Genomic DNA, 21,363 nt, shown 5'->3' on the forward strand with positions numbered 1-21,363 from the left:
AGAAATTTTTTTAATCATTTTACATTGATCGTATTATAAACTCTCTGAGAGTCCTCCTCGCTTCAAAGGGATTTCTTGATATTCCAGGACCGGGAGTTTGGCCTCGAGGAAGAGTATTCTCTGATCAGTCACTCGGAAAGCTGCTGCAAGGGGTCACACCATCGTCGGCCATGTTGAATACTCTCTTCAAAGCCTTGAACTGCTTGGAGGATAATTAATGGAATGTGCTGGGTTATTTGGGAATTCCAAGTCACCTAGTCTGTCCCACGAAAAGTGTTAGTTGACATGCTGAAACAGAAAACGGATCAACCACCGTTTGCAAGATTGGGAATGGGTTGCGGCAGGTGATTCAGCCTCTGGAATCATCTAGCTGTTTGTGTGGAACATTAAATGCGACATGCGTGGCTAGAGGACCTGTAGGCAGGATTTGAAATTTATGGAAGGCACATTTACAACCTATGGAATGAGATAACAGTCTGCTGGCTGAAAGAGAGTAGGGGCAGAAGAGCCTTCTCTCAAAGGTGAAAGAAGAAAGGACCAAAGCTGGGTTGTAAGAGAAGGAAGCCTAAGGGAACCACACAGATTTATAACTGTCAACAACATGGATTAGATGTGGAGGGTATGACAGACGTTTTATTTCTTCTTGCGACATATCACTGCAGGTGTGGACTGTGGCCTGGAAGTTTGTAGAGGTTTTGCAGAGCTATGTCCACACTTGACAAAATAAGAGCAGAGACTTCACGCAAACATTGGAGGACCGCATACTCGCATTGTCATCGCAATTGCATACCCCATAGCAACCTATGGATGTGAGAGCTTGACCGTAAGGAAGGCTGAGCGTGGGAAGAATGGCACTTTTGAACTTAATTGCTTTTGGAAAAACAGGACAGTACCTGGGAGTGTAAGAAGATCCAACTGGTCCATCCTCCATGTTATAATGCCCGGCCGCTTCAAGGAGGTAGTGAAATTACAGGCAAAGCATCAGGATGGCATGGACTTGAAGGAAATGTCGCCGTTGATGTTCGACAGGGAAGTCTTTTGTGAATCCGTCCGAGAGTTCTCCATAGCTCGGAGAAGACTACAAGTCTGAGCTCAGAGTGAAAGACTTACTGCGGTGTGATTCCACCCTCTTCTATCGTCCCGCCAAAAAGCCAGCAAAAAGCACTTCCGAAGCCAGAGAAACTGCACCCAAAGGTCACTAGCAGCCGCAAAGGCACACGCCCTGACGGGCAAACGGCACCATCCGCGTGCGCGGCCAGAGGGCGCGGGGACCATCAGGCGGCCGTCCCGCGACCACAGCGTCGACCACACCCGCTCAAGGCGATGGGACAGTGAAAGACAACAATTTTGAGAAGTGGCCAAGGCCGAGGTGTCCCACTTTCTGCGGTATGATTCCACACTCTTCTATCGTCCTGCCAAAAAGCCAGCAAAAAGCACTTCCAAAGCCAGAGAACCTGCGCCCACAGGTCACTAGCAGCCGCAAAGGCACACGCCCTGACGGGCAAACGGCACCATCCGCGTGCGCGGCCAGAGGGCGCGGGGACCATCAGGCGGCCGTCCCGCGGTCACAGCGTCGACCACAGCCTCTCAAGGTGATGGGACACTAGACAACAATTTTGAGAAATGGTGACCAAGGCCGAGGTGTCCTGCTTACTGCGTTGTGATTCCACCCTCTTCTATCTTCCCACCAACAAACCAGCAAAAAGCACTTCCGAAGCCAGAGAACCTGCGCCCACAGGTCACTAGCAGCCGCAAAGGCACACGCCCTGACGGGCAAACGGCACCGTCCGCGTGCGCGTACAGAGGGCGAGGGGACTATAAGGCGGCCGTCCCACGGCCACAGCGTCGACCACACCCGCTCAAGGCGATGGGACAGTGAAAGAAAACAATTTTGAGAAATGGTGACCAAGGCCGAGATGTCCCACTTTCTGCGGTGTGATTCCACCCTCTTCTATCGTCCCGCCAAAAAGCCAGCAAAAAGCACTTCCGAAGCCAGAGAACCTGTGCCCACAGGTCACTAGCAGCCGCAAAGGCACACGCCCTGACGGGCAAACGGCACCGTCTGCGTGCGCGTACAGAGGGCGAGGGGACCATAAGGCGGCCGTCCCGCGGCCACAGCATCGACCACAGCCTCTCAAGGCGATGGGACAGTGGAAGAAGACAATTTAGAGAAGTGGTGGCCAAGGCCGAGGTGTCCCGCTTTCTGCGGTGTGATTTCACCCTCTTCTATCGTCCCGCCAACAAACCAGCAAAAAGCACTTTCGCAGCCAGAGGACCTGCGCTCACAGGTCACTAGCAGCCGCAAAGGCACACGCCCTGATGGCCAAACGGCCCTGTCCGCGAGCGCGGCCAGAGTGGAAGACAATTTAGAGAAGTGGTGACCAAGGGCGAGGTGTACTACTTACTGCGGCAAGACACATCTGTGTCTAGCAGCCACAAAGGTTCTGATGGACCGTTATCTCTGTAAAGTGAGACTCTGCCGTATTCCTTCACCAAATATGTCTTACCGAAGGATCCACATCGATTATAACAATGTTCTTTCTGTACAGGAACTGCGAGGATCTGGAGAAGACCTTACAGTCATGGCTCATTCCCGAAATATTTTTTGCCAAAAAAAGGGTAGAGATTTGAATTTAATACATTCTGAACCCAAAGCGGATGCATTTCCTACCTTGGCTTTTATGGACTAAGTTCCCCCAGAATATCCTTCTTCCCATCCAGAATCATTATTACGGGAGACAAAACCTATAGGAACCTCAGGGAACAGCCCCTAGAGATTGATTTACCCAAAAACGAAAGTGGGCAACGGTGTGTGATGATAAAGATGAGAACAGAAGGGATGAGAGGAAGGAAAGCATAGTAGGATAGAGGAGAGAGTTGTTGGACATAGGCCAAAGGGGCAACCCCCCCCCCCAACAGAAATAGCCAAAGTTAATCAGAAGCAGAGCAGCTTAAAGGAGGAGAACTGTTGTTCTAGGAGGCGTCGGTGTCAAAATCCATATCGGGGAAATTCAACACGGGAAGGTTGGCCTTCAGGAAGACCAGTTTCTCAACTGTTTGAGGGTCCAGCAAGCTGCGGTGGGGCGTGACTACATCTCCCGCTAGGCTGAAGACCCTTTCGCTCTGCACGCTGGTGGGCGGACAGCTGAGAAACTGGCGGGCTACGTGCGACAGATCCGACCACATGTGATCACGTGAAGCCCAATAGGCCAATGGATCACAAGAAATTATCTCAGGAGGCTCCTCAAAGTACCTGTTGACCAAGCATTCGGCCGAGTCTACCTTTTGCGCAGAAGCCAGCAAAGAGGAATCTTCCGAGCAGGCTAGTATGGCCACCGTCTCTGCAAAAAAAGCATTTCCTGTTCGCGGCTGGAGATCCGTAAGCCTACGGCAACCCCCTGCCGGCTCCCCGGGACTATCACTCTCGCCACTAGCACTAGTTCTGGGGGTGGCAGGCATTTCCGGTAGAGGGGCCACTGTGCCCGTTTCCTCCACCCTGGCAGCAAAGACCTCCCTCACAAGGTTAACTAGTTGGGCCTTCCATACGGTAAAGTCTTTTGGGCAGACGTTGTACTTTAGCCGTGGATCACACAAGGCCGCCAGCATATGGACCTTGCTGGAAAGAAGTGGCTCTAGGCATTTCCGTACAGCAAAGGACAACCTCCTCACCACCTCCTGGACCGGCGGTGTCAGCGGTCCAGCCAGGGAGTCCAGTGTTCGACCGGCCCCAAGCCTTTCTAGGTGCCTCCTTAGCCCCAAGACCATGGGCACTGCCTGGCTAAGAAGGGCTTTTGATTCCGAAAGGGTCTCTGTGGCATGTTTGAATGGCTTTAGGACGTCTACCAGCTGGGAGATGGTGTCCCACTCTTGCTTATTTGGAACAAGCTTGCTAACAGGTGCAACCAATGTAAGGGAGATGCCGTGTACCGCCTTCTGCTGCTCGACCATGCGTTATAGGTTGAATTCCACCGGGTAGAGACGTCCTGGAGCAGCTTGTGCTGCGGGAGGCCTTCAAGGCTCTGCCTGTCTCTCAGCTGCCGGGCTGCCTTGATGCTCCTGTGGAAGTAGCCCGCGATCTTTCTACAGCACTCGATCAGCAGGGCGATGTTTGCTGCTCTTCCGGGCTCTTTAAACCTTCCTTGACGGTATTGTGAAGCAAGTGGGCCATGCAGGTGACATTCAAAAACCCTGCACTTTCAACCGCTTTGATCATATTTTTACCAGCGTCAGTCACCATGAAGCCCCTCCTCATTTCTTCCAGCCTGCACCGCATCCACTCCCCCATCATGTTTCCCAGATAGCTGCAGATGGTCTCTGCCTTGTGATCACGATCAACTACCTCCAAAGCGAGGAGTGCCCAACAATGGGATGTATCCATACTGCCTTCCTTCTCCCACCAATGTGCCGTGAGAGAGAGGTAGGAATGGCCTCCTCCCAAGCTTGACCAAATATCAGAGGTAAAATGGATGTGTCCTCCCATGGCGCTCTGCAACATCTGGATAATGTGTTCCTTGCAGCCCTCGTACAATCCGGGAATAACTTTTCTGGAAAAGGTGTGACGGGAGGGGATTTTGTAGCGGGGGCACAGGCGTTTCATAAGGCGGACGAAGCCTTCTTGTTCAACCAGGCGGAAGGGATGGTGATCAAGGGCCATCATCTCTCCCACACTTTGGGTTATCTGCTGGGGTGTGGGTAATGTTTCCCCCGTTCTCTTCCTGGCTAAAGGCATGCCCCAATCCTCCAAGGTGGACTGTGTCTGCCTTCCACCATCTACACCAGGAGAACTTTGTGTGCTAATGCTGCCACTGCAAGGGCTTGCAGCTCCCCCTCCTACCGATATCGAGGGATGGTGCCGCTTCATGTGAGAGCTCAACCCCGAGGTCGCAAGATGTCTCGGGTCTCTGCCTCTGCTGATATTTGCCCCACAGTGTCTACAAACTGCCAAAGTGGCATGCTGAGTGTGGACATTGAAATGGTCCCAAATATATGACCTTGGCCTCCCCACAGCCACTGTGCCGACGCCCAGGGATATAGGAGTCGTGGGCACCCTTTCAGCAGCATGAGAAAGTCTATGATTTGATGGTACTACCTCCTCTACCTCCTCCTCACTGTCAGTAGCGGGTGGAGGGGTGGGGTTATCAAGATCCTCACTATCCACCACCTGTAGTTCCAGGACGGCAACACCTGCATGTTCCATTGATCGTCCACTTGTCTCAGCTCCAACCGACAACTGGCTCCGGGTGGAGGGCTGTGAACTTTCAGCAGTCGAACAGCCAGCTTCTTCATCAAGTCCACCCACTCCCATCGTTCCGCGTTCCAGATGGATGGGACCCACCCTAACTTTTTTGGCCCCCCACAGTGTCCGGGCTGTTGCTTGACCGCTAGCAGGACTTGTTCCACCAGACCCGCGTTCAGCTGAACGCTTCATGATAACGGGAGTGTTTTCAGCTTACAGAAGGGAGGAAGGTATTGTGTTACTGGGGGGAAAGATGTGTTGTTTCTTGATTGGCAATGTGTTCTGGGTCGAACTGCCGCAAACCCTTCTATTACTGTTGTTCTTATTGTTATACGTAAAAAAGGGGATACCTGTATTTTCCAGACCTTGATAGGGTTAATAGGAGAAAGATATTTGCAGCAAGCCCTACTTGAGCAGCTGAGAAGAAAGGAAAGAGGGGGAACCAAAAACAGGCTCCCTTTTTTCCCAAAGCAGGTGGTATTATACGGAGGATAATGGGATGCGGAACCCTTTTGCCAGACTTTGCTATCGATTCACTGCTGCCTGCCCTGGCACTGATTGCAAGCCCTATAGAGCAGCAGGAACCAAAAACAGGCTCCCTTTTTTCCCAAAGCAGGTGGTATTATACGGAGGATAATGGGATGCGGAACCCTTTTGCCAGACTTTGCTATCGAATCACTGCTGCCTGCCCTGGCACTGACTGCAAGCCCTATAGAGCAGCAGGAACCAAAAACAGGCTCCCTTTTTTCCCAAAACAGGTGGTATTATATGGAGGATAATGGGATGCGGAACCCTTTTGCCAGACTTTGCTATCGATTCACTGCTGCCTGGCACTGACTGCAAGCCCTATAGAGCAGCAGGAACCAAAAACAGGCTCCCTTTTTTCCCAAAGCAGGTGGTATTATACGGAGGATAATGGGATGCGGAACCCTTTTGCCAGACTTTGCTATCGAATCACTGCTGCCTGCCCTGGCACTGACTGCAAGCCCTATAGAGCAGCAGGAACCAAAAACAGGCTCCCTTTTTTCCCAAAACAGGTGGTATCATACGGAGGATAATGGGATGTGGAACCCTTTTGCCAGACTTTGCTATCGATTCACTGCTGCCTGCCCTGGCACTGACTGCAAGCCCTATAGAGCAGCAGGAACCAAAAACAGGCTCCCTTTTTTTCCCAAAGCAGGTGGTATTATACGGAGGATAATGGGATCCGCAACACTTTTGCCAGACTTTGCTACTAGCATTGAAAAAAAGAAAAGTTTCCTAATCAAAACGAAAGCCCACCCCGCCCGCACCAGCAGGCAATATGGCGCAGCAGAAAAATTGCAGGGCTGGTGGGCAAATGGCAAACGCCAAGCTTGTGGGGAAAAAAGGCCACAGGCCCTTTGGAAAAAAAAAACGAAACACCCAACAGTTTCCCACCCCACCTCACCCACCCAACCTTTTCTCCCGGTCTTCTAATCTGTAGCTCTAGCTCAGCCAAGGAAGCTGTGACGCAGCAATCTTGCCTGCCTGCGGAATCTCACTCCCAACCCACCCTCTCTCTGCAGATCCCGAGCGAAAGCCCACCCCACCCGCACCAGCAGGCAATATGGCGCAGCAGAAAAATTGCAGGGCTGGTGGGCAAATGGCAAACGCCAAGCTTGTGGGGAAAAAAGGCCACAGGCCCTTTGGAAAAAAAAACCCGAAACACCCAACAGTTTCCCACCCCACCTCACCCACCCAACAATTTCCCACCCCACCTCACCCACCCAACCTTTTCTCCCGGTCTTCTAATCTGTAGCTCTAGCTCAGCCAAGGAAGCTGTGACGCAGCAATCTTGCCTGCCTGCGGAATCTCACTCCCAACCCACCCTCTCTCTGCAGATCCCGAGCCGAAATGAGCCACGAGGCGCCCGTGCACGCTCTTTTAATTCAGGTCGTACCAGCCCCTCCCCTGGGTTAAACGTGCTCTCTGATTGGCCACAAGGTGGAAACAACACGCTAGGTTGCCCCAGTGCACTTAAACAAGTTTGGGTGATTTGCAAAACCTTGTTTTCCCAACGAAAAAAAACGACGACATAAGAAAAAGGACCTGTCGCGGTTCGAAACCGCGATATCCAGACGAGTGGACAATCAAAGTCGTATATTGCTTCACAAGTTACAAAAGTAACGAATTAGTAACGACTAACGGGGAAATCGAATTATTTGAGCAAGCCTATTAAACATGAGCCTACCATGTGATGCGGCGGCAAAAAAAAAGCCAATGGGATTCTGGCCTGCATAAATAGGAGTATAATGTCTAGATCCAGGGAGGTCATGCTACTCCTCTATTCTGTCTTGGTCAGACCACACCTGTGTACAATTCTTGGCACCGCAATTGAAGGGAGATGCTGACAAGCTGGAATGGGTCCAGAGGAGGGCGACTAAAATGATCAAGGGTCTGGAGAACAAGCCCTATGAGGAGCAGCTTAAAGAGCTGGGCATGTTTAGCCTGCAGAAGAGAAGACTGAGAGGAGACATGATAGCCATGTATAAATATGTGAGGGGAAGTCATAGGGAGGAAAGAGCAAGCTTGTTTTCTCCTGCCCTGGAGACTAGGACATGGAACAACGGCTGCAAACTAAAGAAAAGGAGATTCCACCTGAACATCAGGAAGAGCTTCCCAACTGTGAGAGCTGTTCAGAAGTGGTGGAGGCTCCTTCTCTGGAGTAATCTCTTGCTGGGCTCCTGAGAACAGCCTGGGGATGCCTCAATACTCCGGCAATTAACTGAAAGCACAGCTTGGAAATGTAATTGTTTTAGCCAATTGGAGAATTTGTGGAGTAGCAATTCAGAAAGCATCTTGTCAAAATTCTGGTTAAAAATAAAGTAAAAAGGGGGCTTGAAGACAGTATAACAAAAGCCCCTCAGCCAAACATATTGATGCCAAAAATGTTTTTTATTCAGAAACCTGATATACGATTCAGTTGCTATGTCTTGAAAATGTACACACCTTCCATCTACAAATTATGTGGAATATCCAAAATTCAAGTGCCAAGGAAACATCCTGGAACTGAGGAAACATTTATGATATTACTACAAGAACAGTGTTGGGATCCATTCCCACTCCTCCTTTCTCTTCTGGTAAGTGTAGTATTTCATCAGCAGTATTGTTTTTACTTCCCAGCTCATGTAGTAATCATCATTCTTAGGAAATAAAAAAGAAAGTCACTTTTACTTTGTGGATTCCTTAAGGACTTTTCATTCCTATGAATAATAAAACATTTCAGACAGATTTTGCAAGGTCAGTGCTCTCCACATGATTTTACTCTTCCTATTAAATAGTATGCTCCAATGCTTATTTATTCAGGCTGAATCCACCCCTGCAAAATAATTCACCCTTACCTCAATCCTGATTCTGTCTGAATAGATGACGTTCATCTGGTTTCAAAGTAAAAATACTTTTATATGCCTGACAGCTTTAAAATCTTTAGTCTGCAGTTTGATTTTTTTTTTTAAAAAAAGTTCCTTTAAAATGTGCACCCTGAGCTCCAAATTGGGAATGGAATACATTTGAGGGGGGGGGGGGGGGGGTTGAAAAGCGGTACAGGCAGGTGTTAGGTTACCTAGGCCAGATGGTTATCTGATCCTTCCTTGTCACAGAAGGATCAGACATTGGGTAAGTGTCCCCATTTTTAAATACTTTTGAATGTTTATTCAGATATCTACATAGCAAGTGTAATATAACTTCCAAATCAGCATTTAAACTCACAGTATGGCTTTACTTTGGAAAATGACAGATGGCCTTTTTTTGCTGAGGAAAAAGAGGGAGTTGTGTCTTGTGGAGCAGGAAGGAAACTGGTAACTTGATAACCATTTGGGGGTGAAGAGAAGATCCATGACTGAGGATATTGCACATGAGATGCAGAAAATGGTCCATGAGAAAACTGAGGAAGAGTGCAGGATGAAAAACAAAATGCTCTGACTGATATAGAACAGTCTGTGGTTGCAGTTCATGGAGTGACAGTGACATAGAAACTATGCCCTTATTTGACAAATAGTACAACTTTCTCCCATTATACACCCAAAATGTATAGCTTCAGTACAATGATGGCCCAAGGAATGTTTCTGTGGTATCCTAAGTACTATGGATGTGTTTAGGGCCATAATGGATGGCAGTGCCCTTGGTAGGTGTTTATGTTCCCATCCATGTAATTGGAAATATGTTCCATGGGGATCAGCAAATTGGTATGGACATTGGATGAATTCTTACTTGGTTCATTTTTAATGAACAGTATGCATTATGAGGTGGGGAAAGAAGGATTCTTCCCCATCTTCCTCTAGAGCAGTGGTTTTCAACCTGTAGATCCCCAGATGTTTTGGTCCTCAACTCCCAGAAATCCTAACAGCTGGTAAACTGGCTGGGATTTCTGGAAGCTGAAGGCTAAAACACCTGGGAACCCACAGGTTTAGAAACACTGCTCTGGAGGAAAAGGCTTTTCATCAGGTAAATTTCCGTCAGGGATCTGTGAAGGAAGTGATAGGGAATATCTGGCATCTTATGTTGGGAGTATGTTGGAGGACAAATGTGAAGACTTTCAAATTAAAAAAAATGAGGACATGTGACAACAAGTATTTTTGAAGGAGAGGAGGGGAGGAGAAAAAGAAGTTAAAGGGTGTCTAAAGGCTATTAGAGCCACCCAAACATTTTAAAAGAAAAGCATACCAAGGGCAAAGAGATGCTATTTCTTTCAAATAAGCTGAATTGGCCAAAGGGAACTGACCAAACCGAATTCGTGCACAAGCCTAATTAAAATGAATAAGAAAAGGACAGTTTCCTTGCCACCAGCATTACTCTGGAGGAGGCCATTCAAATTCAATCTTCTTTCTATGTTACCCAAGTCATCACTTCATTTATTATGCCTGCCTTCCTCACTTGAAAATCAGGATGCTTGCTTGGCTCTACTTAATGAGAGAGAATGGTCAGAAATGACAGTGTCACCCATCAAAAACACTTCATTTTTTCAAATGGGATGTAATTAAAGCATGTCTCACTATAGTCCTCTCTGTCGTGTCTACAAGTGTATGTAACATCCAAAGTCATACATGGAGGAAAGTATAGCAGGCATAATTTGATGTAGAATACAGCCCAAAAAGTGCCCCCATTACAAACATTAAGATTCTCTTTCATTCGCAAACAATGCTGGAGCTTTACTTCATGATTTCAAGTGTAATGTGCTATTTACTCCTTGTGCAAAAGCTAGTAAGACTATTTGAAGCACCCAATATGGTTAAACATCCATCAAAGCTTCCTTCTATTAATAGTACACTAGTCACAGAATGTACAACTTGTTTTCGACTACAGAAAATACAATTAATGATGTATTTAGTTTGCCATTTTACCTTGAAGAAATCACAAAATAGATCTTTTTGGACCATGAATTTCACTCTTTCCTTATACAGTGAAACCTCGACTTAAGAGCATTCGATTTAAGAGCATTTTGAGTTATGAGCCATCACTTGGCCCTGGTTTCGTTTTGTCATATGAGCAGCATTTTGTGTTAAGCGCTAGTACCAGAGGGCACGCTAGCGTGAGCATACAGGGCTTTAGGGCTTCAAGGAAGCAGCCTCCATAAGTTGTGCTTCTGTGCCTTGTGCTCTTGTCCGCTTTGGGAGAGTGCTGTCTATTTTGCTCTGCTTTGAGGAACTTTGATTTTGTATGTTTTTTTTTATTCCTGATATGCTTGCTTCATGAAGAGAGAAGGAGAGAGTTTGGAATGAGTACCGTACGAAGAAATTGATGCTTTAGCTTCTCCACTTTGTGCTTCTACTATTGTGCCACAATTTTGTGCTTCTACCATTTTAAAGTTGATCTTTCTTTTTATTGTTCCATGTGAATGTGCATTTATGCATTATTTGTTATTTATGAAGTAAATTTTCTTATTTAAAAACACGTAACAAAAATGGGAGGTTGGGGCGGCAGAACAGATTAATAGCATTTCAATGCATTTCAGTGGGAATATTCACTTTGAGATAAGAGCTATTTGGGTTAAGAGCTTGGTCATGGAACAAATTAAATTCTTAACTCGAGGTTGAAGAGAGCCCAATTTGTGGTACTCAACTCAGGCAGGGGGAAATCTTTTTTTGAATCCCACCACTGCCTCCAATTGAGGAGATGTGCGCGCGTATGAGAGGGAGGGGTGGAGGATGTGTGAATGTATGACAGGGAGGATTTAGTGGATAAGGAAGGATAACAGAACTGATGGGTTTAAATGAGTAAAGATGGTAACTTATATAGAAAAGTACGGTAACTTATATAGATAGGTACGGTAACTGCCACCAATGTGAGGTAACAGGCTTACAGAGAGGCAAGGAGACTTATCTTTATGAACAATAACAAAATTCAAGTTTATTTTTGGTACATAAGCGTATGGTTTCAATCAGTAAACGTTCCGGATCTTAAGTTACAATGTAGTCTTTCTTGAATTGATATTTCTTAAATAACTTCTCTTCAACACAGTATACTAAACTCCCCCGGTCAGCTTATATTCCCAGCCTTTCCCCTGAGTGACCATAAGCTGCCGTCCTTAGCTGATTTCCACAGCTCCTAATCTTTCCAAAACCTAACCGCAACTGTCCTTTTTAAACCCTCACAGCAACTGAACTTTTTAAAAGGAATCTGCTCCAACTGTCATCTTAGCCACGCCCCTTTTTCCTCCAGAGAGAGGTTACGTTGCCATGGCAACCCGCTGAACACAGCTGGCTTCCATGTGAGACCTGTCTTCATCAATACATAACTCCCCTTTTTCCTTTTAATAAACAAATAAAATCATATCAATAATTCCCATTAACTCATAACATCCTTACAGAGGTATCACTGTACTGTACTGCCACATTACACTTTACCTCCTGTAGTGGAATTTTAAATAGTCTGTTTTGCATGAAGGCAATGGTGCGTTGCAATTTTCCTCCCAAATGAATTTGTCCTGTGACAAGATTACCAGGGACCTGTCATTACTTGTTTAATTACATTAAATGTGATAATCTGATTAAATCAATAACATGTGGTACAAATTGATTTAATCCATCCTGTATCATAAAGGATTCCCTGCAACAAAATGATCTCCTGTGTGTTTGAAGTGGAATTCAAGAGGCATTATTCATTTATGTCCATGGTATTATTTTCTCAGAGAAAAGGGAAAAGATACATACATACAGAAATGTATTTGAAATTCAGCCAATACCATGGGGTAACTGTCTGGAATTTGTTCTAAACTCACAGACTTTGCATATCTTCTGCCTTGTCATTGTGATTCATCTTTAGACTTGCCTAATAATAATAATCATCATCGTCATCGTCGTCATCGTCGTCAGAAGGCCTGATTCTTGCAGCCCAGGAGCAAGCTATCAAAACAAATGCAGTCAAGGTCAAAATCGAAAAATTAGCCAGTGACCCAAAATGCAGACTGTGCAAGGAAGCTGATGAAACTATTGATCCTCAACTGCTGTAAGAAAATCGCAAAGATGAATTACAAACAGAGGCACAACTATGTGGCCCAAATGAGTCACAAGTACTATCTCCCAGCAGTAAAGAACTGGTGGGATGACAAACCTGCAAAGGTAATGGAAAATGAGCATGCAAAAATACGGTAGGACTTTTGAATCCAGACTGACAAAATTTTGGAACAAAACACACCAGACATCACGGTTGTGAAAAAGAAAAAAGTTTGAATTATTGATGTTGCCATATCAGGTGACAGTCGAATTGAAGAAAAACAACAGGAAAAACTCAGCCGTTATCAGAACTGCAAGATCGAACTGCAAAGGCTCTGGCATAAATCAGTACAGGTGGTCCTGGTGGCACTTGGCATACTGCGTGCCATGCCAAAAGATCTCAGCCAGCATTTGGAAACAATAAACGCTGACAAAATTACTATCTGTCAACTGCAAAAGGCCACCTTACTGGGATCTGCACGCATCATCTGAAAATGCATCACACAGTCCTAAAGACTTGGGAAGTGTTCGACTTGGTTTTTTTTTTTTTAAAATATATATATTTATTTGTTTATTGAAAAATAGTTTAATACAACGAAAGAGTGAGAACAATTTTGGTATAGAAAGTGCGGAAATTGAACTAAGGATAGTGAAGAAGTTTAAAAGCTTTGAAGAAGAGAAAAAAAACCCATCAAAAATACCCCCCCCCCCCCAAAAAAAAAAGAAAAAAAGAAAAAGACTTCCATCTTTGCCTTTGCATTTCCCATTCTCTAGTCCTAAGGAAGGGGGTGATCTATATATGCAAACTCAATATAAATCGGCCACCATCACCTTCATAATAAAGGCCATCATTTGAAAAGAAAAAAGAAAAAGAAATAATAATAATAATAATAATAATAGTAATAGATGATAGCCTTTCAATTGGCTGTGTCACAGATTCTTTGCTTCCAATAGACAGTAATTTGGAAATTGGAAGACCAAAAGAGGTCCGACTTGTGATTTTGTGATATAAAATCCATCATATACATCTCGTTTGCTATGTCATACTCTGTCTTTGTGTCAACAACAATAATAATAACAACAACAACAACAACAACAACAACAAGCAAACAACTTTATTTATATCCTGCTACCATCTCCCCAAAGGTGACTGAAATAGGAAGACCTATAATTCAGTGCCTGGCATAGAACGCTACCAAGACAGTAAAAAGTTCAGTTTCAATTCCTTGTATATTTTGTTGGAAATATTTTAGGCCTCACAAATATAAAGAAGGTCTCTGCCTGAAGGCCTGGGGTGGGGGGGACACTGCATGTGACAGAACAGAAACAAGAGACCTTATTCATTCATTGTGGTCCAAAAAGAAACATCTCAAGGTCTGTTCAGAACTGGTCTTGGAATACCAATGTTATGAGCAAGCCTTGAGATGTTACTTTTTGGATCACAATTCTCAGACTCATGCTGGCGGAGAAATACTACTTCCAATCCCTGGTTCTGAGGATGACTCAGGAGCCTTCCACACAGCCATATAACCCAGAATATCAAGGCAGAATGACCTACAACATGTGCTTTGAACTTAAATATCTGAGTCCACACTGTCATGTACCCCATTTCAAAGCAGACAATGTGGGATTTTTTTCAGTTGTGTAGAAAGGGGCCTAAGGCAATTTTCATATAGTCACTGATCAGATCAGCACTGATCAGACTGCTAAACCTCATGTGAATTTATGCTAGGCTTGTGATACCAGTAGTAACTATTTTGGGTGTGAAGCGACTGTGTCAGCAGATATATACATGTACATGCTGACTTATATGAACCATTTGCATAATGTCATGGTAGGAAATTCTTGACCTATGTCACATAATGTCTAGGAGGGCCACATGATAAACTACCAAGGACAGCTAGATGTTTCCATGTCAGTGTTACAGTGAATATGTGGTGAATTTGTGTGACAAAGTTTCTATAGGTTAATTTTATTTTGAAATTGCCAATGTATGCAACAAGATCCCTAGTGCATTTTTCTGTTTTAAATTCCACATGGACTTCTGCCTATATTTCAGAAAAACAGCAATGACAAATCATCGCTGAATATTCCTTGCTTTAGAAAACTTTATAAAATGCATAGGGTTGCTGTAAATTGACAGGTGCCTTGAAGATATATACACACAATCTGAAGCCTTGAACTGTATATTGTTTAATTTGTGTGTCAATCCACCATGGCCTGCCATAATAACACAGTGATACTTTAATCACAGAAGTTTTGGAAAGATGCTCTACAGTGAAACTCACCTACTGTTCACATCTCCCATACATCAGATTCCCTGAGCTTATGATGGAGGGATACTAGAAACATCAAAACTACCTATGTTGTCTGGGAATTTGGGGAAGTTGTTGTCAATAAAACTAAGTTTTTACTCTATTCTTTGTTACCAAAATGGAAATATGGTTTAATTTGGATTACATTGCTGCATCTCTCCAGAATTTTTGCTGGCTTTGTTAACAGTTCCAAAGTCAAGGTTGATACAGAGTCATTTCAACTGGCATCATATTGAAGCAGTGTGGTCTAAAAAGTAAATATATGGGATTGGTATTACAAGTAATCAAAGAAAAGAATAGACCTTGAGATTTTTCACATAAGTCTATTTTTGAGTTTCCCATCCTAAATCCATACCACACATCCAAAAATAACACCTTTTGTGCCTTATTTTATTCCCTGGTGTAAGCTATTTTGAGAAGTCACATTGGGAGGTTTCCATTCCTGGAACTGGTCATTTTGATTTTCTTCCCACTCATTCTTGCTAACCACTAAGTAGACCCTAAGTTATCTTCAATAGAGTGTTAGGTGTTTTCTTTTTTAGTATTCTTCAGACCATAATAACAGGATCCTTCACAGCTGCACACAAGTGACCCTTTAGCTTGTGAAAATCTGTGCTTGGGAAAATCTCTCTTCCTCCTTGCTTTACCTACACTGAGCAGAGTTTTGAAAACTTACCATACTTTTTATGGATGGCACCTCTCAGAATTGGCAAGCCAGCACAATTACTATTCTGGAAACAGCAATGGGAAGGACATTCCCGCCCCCTCCGTTAAGTTATGCAAGCTACTTTTGCAATTTGAACTCAATTTGTACCCATTTAAGTAAGGCCAAGACAAAAATGGAAAGTGGGAGCAAGAGAGAGAAACTGAGATATTTTAAAAGCAGCAGAGGCCCCCTCTACACTGTCAGATAATCTAGGTTATCAAAGCAGAAAATCCACATTATCCAATTTGAACTGGATTATCTTAGTTTACACTGCCATGTAATCCAGTTCAAAGCAGATAATGTGGATTTTATACAGCTGTGTAGAAGGGCCCTGAGAAAGTGGAATAACAGAAGATTAAAGTGGACCTTCCCTGCTGAATTAGGACCATTGGAGGGTTTGGATTTACCTATATGTTGACTTTCATAATTCAACAATTGAATCAGTGGGTATGCTCTAGTTGGCACTAACTGAAAAGATTCTAGACACCCAGTTGTGTATTTTGGTTGGTGTGTAACTCTATTCATCAATTCCTTCACTTTATTCAGTGGAATTGTAGAAAGAGTTACTGTGCATTACTCATTACTCTATGGGACAACAGTCACTGTGCATTACCCATGTATTATAGGACAATAAATAAGAATAAAGTTGGTTACATAATGCTGACCTTCAGCAGAATGATGGTATAGCATAACATCAAGTAATTGCCATTTAGCAGAATGACAGAGGAGCCTAAAGATCACATAACTGCCTTACATTACTTGGGCACTAACTTTGCCATTTTCAGTCACATTCTTTAGTTTCTTAAATGTTGAGAAGTTCCAGAGGTTGGAGTTAACCAACATATGGCTTCCCTTGTGAAAGTGATGGATACTTACTCAGGCACAGGTGTCCCCGCCTTCCCAAACTTCATTTCCCAGAATTCTGCTTATTGCTTTATGCTGCCTCCTCCTCCTCCTCCTCCTCCTCCTCTGTGTTCATTCTCTAAAGGGATTTAGAGATAAAAAGGGATTGTTGGGAGTTGAATCAACCCTGTGAGGCAGGCAAAGCTGAGAGGTAGTAACTCCAAGATTTACCTAGTAGGTTTCCTGTTGTTGTTATAATTTTTTCAAAGGCTGGATGGGCATCTGTTGGGGGTGGCTTGACTATGCTTTTCCTGCCTGGCAGAAGGGGGTTTGACCCCCCCCCCCCCTTGTGCAATTACTTAACAAAAAGTAATGAAGAATTTGTTATATCATTATAGTTACAATATAGACACCTAACAATATTTTAAAAACACTTTAGAAACTTTTCTCCACACCCCACTAATTTAGTAATGAGTATTAAAACATGTTTTCATTGAATGCACAGGCCTAATATATAAAGGTAAAGGTTTCCCCTGACGTTAAGTCCAGTTGTGACTGACTCTGGGGGTTGGTGCTCATCTCCATTTCTAGGCCAAAGAGCTGGCGTTGTCCATAGACATCTCCAAGGCCATGTAGCTGGCATGACTGCATGGAGCGCCGTTACGTTCCCACTGGAGTGGTACCTATTGATCTACTCACATTTGCATGTTTTCGAACTGCTAGGTTGGCAGGAGCTGGGGCTAACAGCGGGCACTCATTCCGCTCCTGGGATTTGAACCTGGGAATTTTTGGTCCGCAAGTTCAGCAGCTCAGCGCTTTAACACACTGTACCACCAGGCAGAAAATCCCACGATATCTGCTTTGAACTGGGTTATTTGAGTCCACACTCAGATAATGTGTGATTTTCTGCCTTAATATTCTAGAATAGAGAGTTGTGTGGAAGGGGCCTCAGATAATCCTATCCTGAGACTTCAACTGAGATTCAGAAACCCTAAAGACCATGCCAAAATGTATTTAAAAGTGTGGTTTCTTGTAGACGTGATAGGTTATGATGGAATTATTCCTACCAAATGTTGTGTGTTGGTAATAGCCTTCCTTGCATTGATAAGCCTATTAGCATGATTAACAAGACTTTGTTCCAAAATTCACAGGACACAGAGCTAAGCCTGTTAATGAATTCTTCTTCAGCTGTTTTTTGTAAGAATTTGGCTTTGAGTTTGTTTTGTTCAAGAATGAACCCTTCAAAGTCAATGACAGAGTGTTCTCGGAGCCAGAAACATTCCCCCACTGGCATTTGAATCTTGCCATCTCTGATGTCTTTGTCCCATTTGGGATGCAGCCGAGCATTGTTGGCAATTTATGGCACACATTGCATTGGAAATTGATCTTTCTGGAACTTGTTCTGAACATCTTCTAAGTAGTTCCAGCCCTGCAACCTCTTCTCTCAACCTCTTCTCTGCTTGTAAAGTCATGTGCTGCTACAATTTGTTTTCTAGATTTCCTAGCTTTGGGGTCATGAGGTCCGTGGAAGCATCTCAGCAGGGATTAAATATTTAATTACTGTCATCTGTCACTCTTACTCACTTAGCTCTTATCAGTCCATTATGCTAAAGCTGTGCATGGAATGTAGAAAGGTTCAAGAGAGAACAAGGAAAGGAAATGCACAGTATCTTTTCATAGTATCTCATAACCTTCAGCTTTCCTGATTTGGCAGTGACACCCCTGTATAGTTCCCTGTTGTCCCACATTTTAGCTTCTTTTGAAAGGTCCCAGTTTCTTTCTCCACACCCCCCCTTTTTTTGAAGTTTACTTCTACTTGTCCCAACTATATGCAAAGGACAAAAATAGTTTGCACTCAATGAACTCAATAGGAAAGGAGGGTGTGGAATATTTCCCTTTTTATTAGGTTCAGGCAAAGCCTACACAGCCTCTCATAGCTTTTGTGTTCCTCCTCAATAATAGCTTTCCCCATTTTGATCACACTCTCATGATATTTGGCTTCATGTGCCCCATTTTCCTCTCAGAAATGTTGGAGGGCTATAGTTACACTGAAGAATTACAGCAGTTTGGTACCACTTTAACTGGCATGGCTCAATGCTATAGAATTCTGAGACTTGTAGTTTTGTGAGATATTTCCCCTTCTCTATGTGAGAGCTCTGGTGCCATATCTCAGAAGTCTATAGATTTGAGCCATGGCAGTTAAGGTGGTACCAAACTACAATAAATCTTCAGTGTGACTGCACCCATAGTCTTTCTTAATTGCCTCCATTGTTTGTTTCCAGTACTGTAAATTAGTAAGATATAACTTTATCAGGGAAGTGAATCTGCCATATTTCTCTGAAAATCCTACTCTACAGCCTTCTTCCAAAAATAGTACATTTTATTAAAGAGGGCAACATAGTTAAGAATACGTTTGGTGAAACCACAAGAAAATGCAACTTCATTCTTGAAAACTAATGTACCAAAAGGAAAAACCAAATGATCAGTCCTTCCCCCCCCCCCCCAAGTCCAGTCAATTTAATGATATGGAGTATAAAAGCCAATCACTTAACATATTTACTCAAATCTAATGCTTACCTTTTTTGACTAAATTACCTCACCCAAATTAAGGTGTGCATTCGATTTGTGTCCTACAGTAATCTTAGTGCTGAACCAACGCAAAAGGGAAAGCTCCTTCAGGAGCACCTAGAGCTCCTATTTGAGGGACGTTATCTCTAATTCCAGGGATTTGTAATTTGGTGAGGCATCAGCATTCTTTGGCAGAGGCGGCTCAAGACCATGTAAAACTATAGCATTGAACCAAGGCAATTGAAGTGGATTCATTCTACAGTATTGATGCATCCAAAAGTTTTCTTTTCAATTGCTGGAAGCTTTGGTGTCCTAAATTGCACTTTTTACCGCTGAACATTACATTCAGCGGATTTTATTTTTTTTAGTTTCAGGCTTTTGAAAACTGAGACGTGCATTAGATGTGATGGAACACTAAACTCGAGTAAATACAGTATGTGGAAGTAAATGGAAGGAATTTTCTTCTTTCAGTAGTGTCTTATCTCACCCATTTTCCCATAACTTTTTTGCACACACTCTGTATGTGCTCAAAATAAAAGATAAAGCACAGCATTAAAAATAAGTTATGCTAGGACTTCACTGCAACATTTCCTGCTCATATATGAATCCATTGATGTACATCAAAACTTTCTAGAATATTTCCTTGGTAATTCTTGATGACACATAGCATGGTTATTTCTGTCCTCTTACTTCAGAAGGAATTAATGCTAGTGCAAAGAACACAGCCTCTGCTTGTTTGTACAATATTAGTTATCAAATGACTGTCTAATGGACTTTTTCAAATACTGCCACACACTTCCTTTTTTGTGTTTAAAGGAACTGGCCTTATGCTGAGTCCTTGAATCTTTATTAGTCATTAATAGTGAAGTGAAAGAAGTAAAACAGCATTGAAACTATTATTTGGCTTTTACATGAAATGAGCTTTTACTGGAAAGAAAATAAAACAAAGATGTTACCAGAAAGCTTTTGTGTTGCATACAATTTAATCTTGAAAAATGTAAGAGCACATTTTTTTTGTCTCACAATTATGAACTGAGTAAATATATTTTTTTTGGAATGGAACTACTCTTAAAGTTCACATTGCAAGGTCTACAGTGGAAAGAACTAGCCCTGGATAGAACTGCTTCTGTCAATGGCATTGGGAGCAGGCAATCATCTCTACCAACTGCAGTTATCACTTTCATGCCTTCCAAAAGCTTGCTGTAGAGGACTGGGTATCTCTTAAAAACCTCTTTTTAGGAAGGATTGAAGAATGATGGCTGGGAGTGGAAAAAGTCTACTTTGTATTAGCATAGCATTAAATATCCAGCCTCTTTTGTCTTGTCTGTTCTTCCTCATTAATAACTTTTGCTGGCAACACTTTGACGTTGGCTCACTGAACACATCTCAATTTTCATCTGTGAAATGTTGGTGGATATGCTTTGCTAGCAACCAACCCATTTCCAATCCCAATTCAAAATTCAGGTATAGGATTTCATGCCGCAAACTGCTTACGACTTTGATCTCAGTAGTAGTACCAACTTTTCAAAGTACAGAACTGAGAAGATAATGATACACATGGACAGGCAGGTGGGCTGGGCAGGCCCTCCATGCTATATGGAGGAGCAAATCCTTTGCTACAATCTCAGTAACTCTAGTTATCTGATGGTTTTAATATTGGGACATTCACTTCAGTTTGAACTTAAAGGCATGATATAAACATCATGCATAAATGAGACCAATATTAGCATTTTATTCACATTTGACAAAATACGATCTCACTAATCATTTTCTAGGTCCTCCAGCATGAGTCAATAGTACTATTATGCTAGAAGTCCTTTGTTGCATTAAGGTTTTCTGTTATCTGAAGTTTTGGTTATAGATGTAAAGTCTGGAAACATATCCCACACAGATATGAGAATCCTATTGTAATTTACTGAAATATTCCAAAGATTTCCTAATGTTAGAAAATTCTAAAGCTATTTCATGCTTCCCTTAACTGGAGGTTTTTCTTAATCTCTTAGACTTGTGGATTCAAAGAGTTGGAAGGGACAAAGCATATCTTGTCCAACCCTCCTGGCAGGCAGGAAAAAAAATAACTCAAGTGCTTCTGAGAGATGGCCATCCAACCTCTTTTTTATTATTATTTTAAAATTTCAATTTATACAGCAAAAAAGAAAAAAGGGAAAACAGGAGAGGGGAAAAGAAAAAAAGAGGGGAAGGGGGAGTTATTCTTAGTAGATTAAACTATGACAAATTTTAAAT

The sequence above is a fragment of the Anolis carolinensis genome, chromosome 4 (assembly GCF_035594765.1).
Source record: "Anolis carolinensis isolate JA03-04 chromosome 4, rAnoCar3.1.pri, whole genome shotgun sequence".
Classification (NCBI taxonomy): Eukaryota; Metazoa; Chordata; class Lepidosauria; order Squamata; family Dactyloidae; genus Anolis; species Anolis carolinensis.